Below are 10,844 nucleotides of genomic sequence, written 5' to 3' on the forward strand. Positions count from 1 at the left end.
AATTGGAAACAGGCTCCAGGCTCTGAGCCATCAGCCCAGAGCCTGACGTGGGGCTCGAACTCCCGGACCGCGAGATCGTGACCTGGCTGAAGTCGGACGCTTAACCGACTGCGCCACCCAGGCGCCCCAAGATAGGGCTGTTTTAGATAGGAATTTGTTTAGAGAAAGTAGTCAGGGAAGACATAAGACCTGAAAGACAAGGAAGAGGCAGCTGTGTAACATACACAGGAGTTAAAATCAGCAGTCATGAGTTAGGATGACAACGAACATATGTACATTTCACACTAAAGTTTTAATTCATGTTTAGTTTTGTTAATTGTTACAATATGTCATTATTCAGTATAAGCTCACTGACAAAGCATATCCATCTATCATCTATCTATCATTTTTCCAAGTTGGTGAGATTCTCAGTTATTTACATTCCATCCCTGGTTGTTTTCGATACATCTGACACATAGCCCCAGTGAAAATTTTATATAGATGATTGTTGGGTGGACACTAAATTCTGAAAGCTTGATATTTCCATTTGTTTTTCCAATCATCTTGAACTTCTAAACAGCAATTACCATCTCCTAAACACCCTTTGCAATCCACCCCATGACCTAAGCTACTGAGTAGCTCCATGGAGAGGCTAAGAGACTATAGAATGGGGAAATCTTGTTCTAAAGTGCAAGGGACTTCTAAATTTAAGACTCACTCATTAGTCAGATGGATTGTATACAAAGCAAGAAGTGTTTTGACATTGATTATGAGGAAATAAAATGCTTGTTGGAAAGGCATCTCGTCCTTGCCTGATTCTGGGCACTTGCCATGCATTGGATCAATTCAGGTCTAATTAAAACCGTAAGAAACACCACCCGAGGCAGACCTGTAATCCATCTGGCCAAATGTTCAAGCTACATAGAAGCATCCAAATATTCTGGATGAGGTGGTCCAGTGCCCAGTCTGATTCAGCCACAACTACGTAGGAATATTGCCCTAATAGCCCTGACTTTCATCTACCGAAATGGGGAGCTATGTGTCAGGATGTCACCTCCCAAGTCTTTGCTCCCTCTCAGGAAAGCCATCATCTGCCTCTAAGTCCATGAGCATCTATTAGTTAAAAAACAGACCTGGCTCCTGACAATGATCCCAGGCATGTGTGCTTCACAATAATTATTCTAAAATGTTGGGGATAATAATGAACATAATGACATATTCTTAGCTCTGAGCTCAGATCCTGGATTTTCCTGAAATCCAAAGCTCACACATCCCTAGCTTTTTAAACCCTTGAAATATAAGATACGTGAAATAGATGTCAGCAGACTGAAAGTCTGGCACTTGGAAGCTTTGGGTAGTATTTTGCACTTAACTAACAAGAAGACAGAAAGCTATCCACAATACACAAAGGCACAGAAGCATTCTTTGATCTACTAAGACGTTCCTGGCTGGACAATGTTTTGGAAAATAATCAAATTGAATTTTAATTCCAACCTTTCTCCACTTGAAAAAGGAGGACTCTGGGGCACAGAGGAATTCAGGCACTTGCCCCAGGTCACAAAGTCAGTGAAGAGCAAAGCAGTAAGTGAACCAAGTATCCAGGGCCCTTTTCATTCTACCACAGTGTTGCTTGTTGAAAATAGTATATTTCTGTTTTGGCATTCTTGAGTCTACAGAGCTGCAAAGTAAGATCTTGGCATAGTATAGCACAGTGTCGTAATCTTCCTCCCAACTCTTAACGCTTCCCCCTGTCCTTACAACCATATAAGGAATCGAATCTTTATCAGGGTTCCCAATTAGCTTTGACAAACCTGATGTCTTGCCAACCCGTATACTGCATCATACCCACTGACTCCAACAGGCAAATGATTCCATTAAATTCCTAGACTTAATATCTCAGCTAAAAACGGCCATCTGTTCACACTTAATTACCATCTTCCCAAAACATATTTATTTGACAATCTTAAAGGATAACTCTACTTGTAGAGAGGACCGAGGTTTGAATTGTTAGCCTTTCTGCTGAAGAGCCGTCAATTAAACTTAACATTAGCTCAAATCCAGTTCAAGCCCTACTGGAAATAGAAACACATTTTTTTCAGATGGTTCTGAAAACATTCTTGGATTTATTTCTTAAAAAGAAAAATTTTAAGAACAAATGGCAAAAAAAAAAAAAGCTACTTTTTTTTGGCATTTCTTTCTTCTTAGTATTCTTTCTTAAATATACTTTTCTTGAAAAAAGAAATGTGACGGGAAAAATTCAGCTGCCAGATAGATGTACCTTATCATTAATTGGCTTAACATACCAGACAAGAAGCCAGCTAGCTGCATTAACCTCCTGTCACCAGCCCTGTGTGCCTCTTAGAAGGACTTTTGTGGGTTTCAATCACTGTACTCAAGCAAACCTTTATTCTTGCGTCCCTCCTGTAGTGATTGGATTTGTGTGGCCATTCAAAGTCTCCTCTGAATGTTTTAAATAGCCAGAATCTCAATAGCTCTCGACTTTGCAGATGATTGGGCTTTAGCTTTGGTTGGATTCTACATCAGGTGCTTTTACAAAGTTACAGCAGAAAAAGGAATTCACTGCCCATTTCGAATCAACTTATAAAACCTGATAGTCAGAACATTCATTACCAAGACTTTTTTGGCTTAACTATTAGCTATCCCACGAGACAAAATATCCCTATCAAATAAGCACTGTTCTATTTTGGGAGTTATTTTCTGGACTGAAGAAGAACAAGTTGAACCGCCTCTGGCCATCTGTATATGTTTCTTCACTTTCGTAGCCTTTGCTGATTGGAATGCATTCTGGTATCTTGGCCTCTCTTAGGCAATTAAGAAGCTTTCCAGAGACCAACAGTTGTATAGGAATAGCTTGTAAGCAGCATGTATTCGCTTATTTAAGAAATAAATATTATTGGGGTGCCTGGGTGGCTCAGTCAGTTAAGCATCTGACTCTTGATTTTGGCTCAGGTCATGATCTCACGGTCGATCATGAGATGCAGCCCCATGTCAGGCATGGAGCCTACTTAAGATTCTCTCTCTCCCTCTGTCAAAAATAAAAATAAAAAATAAATATTATTGCCTACGATGAGCCAGTTTCTATGCTAATATCCGGGAATACATCCGTGAGCCAGGTAGACAAGTTTGCTGTCTTCATAGAGCTGACAAGAGAGAGAAACAGAGACAGAGAGACAGAGACAGCGAGAGAGAGGAAGGGGAGGGAGGGAGACCAAAATCACAACCTAACTACACAGAAAAAGAAAAATTGTCAAAGAAGTCTGGACTTTAAAAAATAAATCTCAAAAAATAGTGAGCATACTGTTTCAATGTTTTAAATACTGATCTATGAAAAATATAGGAATTTGGACACCTGGATCGCTTAGCCAGTTAAGCATCCAACTCTTGGTTTAGGCTCAGGTCATGAACTCATGGTTCATGGGTTCGAGCCCCATGTCGGGCCCTGTGCTGACAGCTTTGAGCCTGGAGCCAGCTTCAGATTCTATGTCTCCCTCTCTCTGCCCCTTCCCCGCTTGCACTCTGTGTGTGTCTCTCTCTCAATAATAATAAAAATATTAAGAAACATTTTTAAAAATTTTTAAAAATAAAAAGGGAAACAAAGTTGGAAGACTTACCCTACCTGATTTCAAAAATTCTTATAAAGCTACAATAATCAAAACAGTGTGGCACTGGTAAAAAGATAGACATATCCATCTATGGAAGAGAACAGAGAATCCAGAAATAAACCCACACACATTTGGTCAATTGATTTTTTACAAAAACGCAAAGGGAATTCAATGGAAAAAGGAAAGTCTTTTCAAATGATGCTGGATAAACTATACAGAAAAAAAATTACCACTGACGCTTATCTCACGCCATACATAAAAATGAACTCAAAGTGAATCATAGACCAGAACTTGAAACGAAAACTCTAAAGCTTTCTACAAAAAGCATAGGAGAATTATGACCTTGAAGTAGAAGACAGATGTTTCTTGGATAGAACACAAGAAGCACACGCCTGAAGAGGGAGAAAAACGATACATTGATCTTTGACAAAATTAAAATGTTTACTATTTGAAAGCCACCACTAACACAATAAAGCAGCAAGCCACAGACCTGGAGAAAATATTTGCCAAGCATATATCAGACAAGTACTTACATCCAGAATATATAAAGAATTCTTATTACTCAATAGCAAGATACCCTAATTTTTAAAATAAGCAAAAAATAAATAAATAACAAAACAGGGCACCTGGGTGGCTCAGTCAGTTAAGCATCAGACTCTTGATTTCAGCTCAGGTCATGATCTCATGGTTTGTAAGATCAAGCCACACATCGGGCTCTATGCTGATAGCATGGAGCTTGCTTGGGATTCTCTCTCTCCCTCTCTCTCTGCCCCTCACCCCACTTACGCTCTCCCTCTCTCTCTCAAAAATAAATAAACATTTAAAAAATAAATAAAATAAGTAAAAATTTAAATCGACACTTTACCTTAAAAGGCCTACAGTTAGGGGCGCCTGGGTGGCGCAGTCGGTTAAGCGTCCGACTTCAGCCAGGTCACGATCTCGCGGTCCGTGAGTTCGAGCCCCGCGTCGGGCTCTGGGCTGACGGCTCGGAGCCTGGAGCCTGTTTCCGATTCTGTGTCTCCCTCTCTCTCTGCCCCTCCCCCGTTCATGCTCTGTCTCTCTCTGTCCCAAAAATAAATAAACATTGGAAAAAAAAAAAAGGCCTACAGTTAGCCCATAAGCATATGAAAGGATATTCAAATTATCAGTCATTGGGAAAACGCAAATTAAAAGCATGAGATTCCACTATACATCCAATAAAATGACTAACATATATATTTTTTAATTTTTTTAAGTTTATGTATTTACTTTGAAAGAGAGGGCGCATGTCGGGGAGGGGCACAGAGAGAGGAAGAGAGAGAATCCCAAGCAGGCTCTGCACTGGCAGCATGCAGCCCAATGTGGGGCTCAAACTCACAAACCATGAGATCATGACCTGAGCTGAAATCCAGAGTCACATGCTTAGCCACCTGAGCCACCAAGCACCCCAGTTTTTAAAGTGACAATAGTAAGTGTTGGAACTGCTGTTGAAAATAAAAAATTGGACAATCGTTTTGGAAAACAGTGTGGTAGTTCCTTTAAAATTCAACAGCCATCTACCATACTACTTTGCTAGTTTACTCATAGGTTTTTACCCAAGGGAAATGGAAACATATCCACTCTAAGACTTGCACACAAATGTTTGTAGCCACCATATCGGTGATAAACAAAAACTGGAAACAACTCAAGTGTCCATCAACAAACAGGTAAATGGATAAACAACTTGTGGCATGTCCATATAATGCGAAACTACTCAGCAACAAAAATAAAGAAACTATTGGTATGCTTAACAAATCGAAATCTCAGAAGGATCTCAAAATCATCATGCTGAGTGGAAAAAAAAGCATGGCAACAAGAAGTCTATACTGTATGATTCTATTTACATGAAATTCTAAAAAATGTAAACTAATCCATAGTGACAGAAGGCAGATGAGTGGCTGCCTGTGGATCTTGGCAGAGGGAGGGATGGATTACGAAGGAGCTAGAGGAAAATTTAGGCGAAGAGAAATAATTGTTAACTTGATTATGGTGATGGTTTCATGAGTGTATACATTTGTCAAAACTGATAAAATTGTACGCTGTAAATATCTGCAGTTCACTGTACTTCAATATTATCTCCATAAAGTTGTAAAATACATTGAGGCATTTCGTCTAACTGCCCCAACTCCAAGTCAGTGCACTGGATTGCTGCTGTCTTTGCTACATATTTAGATGTATCTCACGTGGTCCCTGTTCCCAAGCCCAGTTCCCAAGTTGGTCACACTAGACTGTAGAGTAATAAGATGTCATTTTTGAAATGTGGAAAGAATGAAAGCATTAACTAACACAGAAACCATACATGGTGGTTAAGATTAAGGATCTCAGAGTTATAGTTTTCTATTCCTTGTCCTTGCTAGTGTTCTATCCTAATTTGGAACTCCCTCCACCTGGTACATAGTTGGAACTCAACAACTGTTAATGCTTTTATTTCCCTAGTTCAGAGTTTAGGTTTATCAACAAGCCCTGAAGTGTCCATAATAACATGTAACTCACATGGGACTACTGAGTTCAGAGATAGATCTGCAGCCTATAAGTTTATGCTGATATATAAGTTTATGTCCTATGTCATAACTGACATATAAGTTTAGCAGATGCATTGTTTTAACATTACAGCTGCTTCTGATCCTAATAGTAGCACTCTATTTTTATCATCCCAAAGTACAGTAAATGTTCATTTCATTGACTGTAAGAAGATAGGGACCTAAGCATATGGGTGTCTACTACATGCCAGTCACTGTGCTAGAAGCTTCCTATACCATTTCTATAAATGATCCTCACCATAAACCACTCCTGGCTTACACCTGAAATGATGAGGCTTGGCTTCCTTAAGGCTATGGACGCAGTGTGGAATAATGAAGCAGCATTTGAACCCGCACAGGATTTTGGGTACACAACCTACATTCTGTGCATTGTGCCATATCCTTCCATATCAATGTTTGTGGGTTTAGAAAGGGTCACTCTACAATTTATCTTCCAAATGGAGACACTTTTAATAAGAGTGAGTGTGGCAGAGGGTCTTTTAATAATTATTCCAGGACAATGGTATAGACCAGGATTCTGATGGGCAAATTGAAGTGGATGGTCACCCTAATCTGAGTTACCAGCTGTTCAAGCAGTATTTCAAAGCAAAGAGATATCAAGTAGGAAAGTGAGAAGAGACATGTCACAGGCTGAATGCTGGTCCAATAGGCTCTCTGGAAAGGAAGACAAGACTCTAATTTCGAGGAAAAGATTTTGAGACATGACCTAGTTTCTTCCTATTCACAGTGTGATTTGCAGACCAACAGCAGCATTAGGGAGCTCTGTTAAAAACACAGAGAATCTTGAGCTCCATTTCAATCTTACTGAATCAGAATCTGTGTTTTAACAAGATACCCTAGTGTTGGGGCGCCTGGGTGGCGCAGTCGGTTAAGCGTCCGACTTCAGCCAGGTCACGATCTCGCGGTCCGTGAGTTCGAGCCCCGCGTCGGGCTCTGGGCTGATGGCTCAGAGCCTGGAGCCTGTTTCCGACTCTGTGTCTCCCTCTCTCTCTGCCCCTCCCCCGTTCATGCTCTGTCTCTCTCTGTCCCAAAAATAAATAAAAAAAAAAAAAAAACGTTGAAAAAAAAAAGATACCCTAGTGTTTCACACATCAAAGTTTGAGAAGCACTGGTCTAAAGGTCTACAACCTTCCTACTACCCATCCGAGTAACCATGGGTGGCTTGAAAAAAGACAGCGATTCCAAGGGCCCATCACCCAGAGATCCTGATTCTGTGGATTGGGGGGTAGACCTAGGAATCTATATTTTAAATTATCTCTCCATGAAACTGTTGAGGAGAGGACAGTTGGTTTGGGTCCCACTAATCTAGAGTATTCAATGCAAAAAGCACTCGAGTTTTCATTAAAAATCATCCAGAGAGTTAAAATGGAGACAGCTTAAGATACTCTGAGATTCACTATATTTACATTTTTATCTAGATATTTATCTATTTTCAGCCATAAAATCTTTGGAGAGCTAGATTCCATAATAGGAAATTATGTTAGCCGAGGAAATTTTAGTGAAATGAAACAAAGCATAATTTCTCTAAGGAAGACCTTCCAGATCCTGGAGCAAATCCACAGCCATTAAATGTACCCAGACATAGACACAAAGATACAATCAGACCAAGAAGATAGCCAAATGGTGCTTCCCAGTACACTCACAGCACCGTGGCCATGATTACTTGGTCCTTGTAAGGATCTGCCCCCCTAACCTCTTCCGCAGGCCCAGAGTTGTGTGCACAGACTATGTTTCTCTGTCATTTCTCAGGGTACTGAAACACAACAGAAGCTAAGCCTAAACAATTACAGACACCTCACCGTGTTATACTCACTCTTCTTCCCACATTTCTTCTTGGCAGTAAATTTGTTGTTATGTGTCTAATAGATTTCTAGTGAAGTAAAATTCTGCTATTAAGGTCAATGACTGGAATGAATCTAGAAACCCAGATCTTTATCTCTGGTGGAAAAGATGCAGTATCAAATGCATAAACAACGTAGTCCAGAATCGGGACAAAATGTCAAGGTCGTGTACACAGATGTTCTCATTCAAACTCTCAAACAAGAACAGTTCAGAGAAGTAAAATAAGATAGAAGGCAAAAAGAGAGTGCACAACCTGGCCTTCTGAACCAGGTCCAGCAATAGGTCCCCACAGTTATTGACCTCAGGTGGGTCCTTGGAAGGGACACTGGAAATTTTAAATGTCTCAGATATAGGCTTCCCATTCTTTTTACTCTCCACCTTTTGACATGATGTCTCATTACTTCTGTGTTTTACCTTTTCAATATTTTATAATGAAAAAAAAAAAAAAAGGAAAATATACATCCCAGTAATCATGGTCTAGATACAACCACTGTTAACATTGTGCCCCATTTGCCTTATTTTGATTTTTTTATTATATCTGTTTTACCACATGTCTTTACATCTGCCCCTATGTATTTTTCTTCCATAAATTCACTTCATTTTTTGACATATTTCAAAGTAAAATGTATCAGTATAGTTTACCCTTAAATATTCTGTATGGTAATCATTATGTAGAGTTCAATAATCTTTTCTTCTGGTGGAAAGTCTATATACAATAAAATGCACAAATATTAAATTACATTGCTGACTTTTAACAAATACATACAGCTATGTAACTCAAGTCCATATCAAGAAATAGAACATTACCAGGAAGTTCTTTCATGACCCTACCCAGACAATCCCCCCCCCTCCACTTCCCATTCTTACACAAACACTTTTATGATGTTTTTCACCGCACATTAGTTTTGCCTATTCTAGAACTTCATGTAAATAGAATTGTGCAGTGTATACTTTTTGGAGTTAGCTTCTGCCATTCAAACTAATATTTTTGAGACTCATCCATGTTGTCGTCTGTATCCACAGTCCATTCCTTTTTATTACTGAGAAGGACTCCACCTCGGTTGTTTCTAGGCTTTGGCTAGATGAAATGTCTATGAAAATTCCTGTACAGACGATTTTTGTGAACATATCTTTTCATTTCTCTTGGATAAATACCTAGAAGAGGAATTGCTGGCTCCTAGGGTCGAATATGTTTCATTTTATGAGAAACTTCCAGACTTTCTTCCAGAGTGCACGTATCATCTTACATTCCCACCAACAGGGTATGAGATTTCTAATTGCTATGTTTTCCTTTTTTCCTTTTGCTCTTATCTTTTTAAATTCCTTCCTTCTACTTACTTTGGGTTTACTCCATTCTTCTTTTTCTAAAGAGGATCCTCAATTACTGATTTTGAACCCTCTATTCAAATATAAGCATTTATTTTTTTTCTTTCTTGATATCTACTTTATTTTATTTTTTTTTAATATAATTTATTGTCAAGTTAGCTAACATATGGAGTATACAATGTGTTCTTGGCTTTCGGAGTAGATTCCTATGATTCATCACTTACATACAACACCCAGTGCTCATCCCAACAAGTGCCCTCTTCAATGCCTATCACCCATTTTCCCCTCCCTGCCCTGCCCACCCATCAATCCTCAGCTTGTTCTCTGTATTTAAGAGTCTCTTATGGTTTGACTCCTTCTCATTTTGTAACTATTTTTTTTCCTTCCCTTCCCCCATGGTCTTCAGTTAAGTTACTCAAACTCCACATATGAGTGAGAACATATGACATTTGTCTTTCTCTGACTTATTTCATTTAGCATAATATCCTCCAGTTCCATCCACGTTGTTACAAATGGCAAAATTTCATTCTTTCTCATTGCCAAGTAGTATCCCATTGTATATATATACACCACATCTTCTTTATCCATTCATAAGTTGATGGACATTTGGGCTCTTTCCATAATTTGGCTATTGTTGATGGCACTGCTATAAACATTGGGGTACATGTGCCCCTATGAATCAGCACTCCTGTATCCTTTGGATAAATTCTTAGTAGTGCTATTTCTGGGTTATAGAGTAATTCTATTTTTAATGTTTTGAGGAGCCTCCACACTCCTCCGGTTTGCATTCCCACCAACAGTGCAAACTGGTGTAGCCACTCAAATATAAGCATTTAAAGTCATACATTTCTATATGCATTGCTGTAACCACTTCCCACAATCTGGACATGCTATGCTTCCGTTTTCTTCTAGTTTAAAATATTTTCTAATTTTTTGTGTAATTTATTTCACCCATAAGTTGTTAAAAAGTGTTTTGTTTAATTTGTAAAATGTTAGGGGGTTCCTAGATATTTTATTGTTACTTATTTTTAACTTAATACTATTATGACCAGAGAATCTACCCTGTGTAATTTCAATCCTTTTTGAATTATTGAGGCTTGTTTTATGGCTCAACACACAGTCTGTCTATTTTGAGCAATCCACTGTATACTTGAAAAGAATGGTTATTTTTCGGTATTGGGGTATAAGGTTTTGCAAATATCAATTAAGTCCAAGTTGGTCGGTAGTCTGATTTAGATCTCCTATACCTTTATTGTTTTTTTTTTTTTTTGGCTTTGTTTTTCTACCAGTATGGAAAGAGGAGTTTTAATCTCCAGCTATGATTTTAGAATCGCCTATTTCCTCTTGCTTCTGTCAATTTTTACTTCAATGTATTTTGAAGATCCAAAATGTGTTTTATAACTCCTATTTTTCAAAATAGATATAGTCAAGTATTCTTACCAAAAGGCTGAAACTGAATTTTATCAAGCCTTTAGACTTATCTAATTCCCTACCTTGAAGAGTAACAAGTTAAATA

Source organism: Leopardus geoffroyi, chromosome A3 (genome assembly GCF_018350155.1).
Source record: "Leopardus geoffroyi isolate Oge1 chromosome A3, O.geoffroyi_Oge1_pat1.0, whole genome shotgun sequence".
Lineage (NCBI taxonomy): Eukaryota > Metazoa > Chordata > Mammalia > Carnivora > Felidae > Leopardus > Leopardus geoffroyi.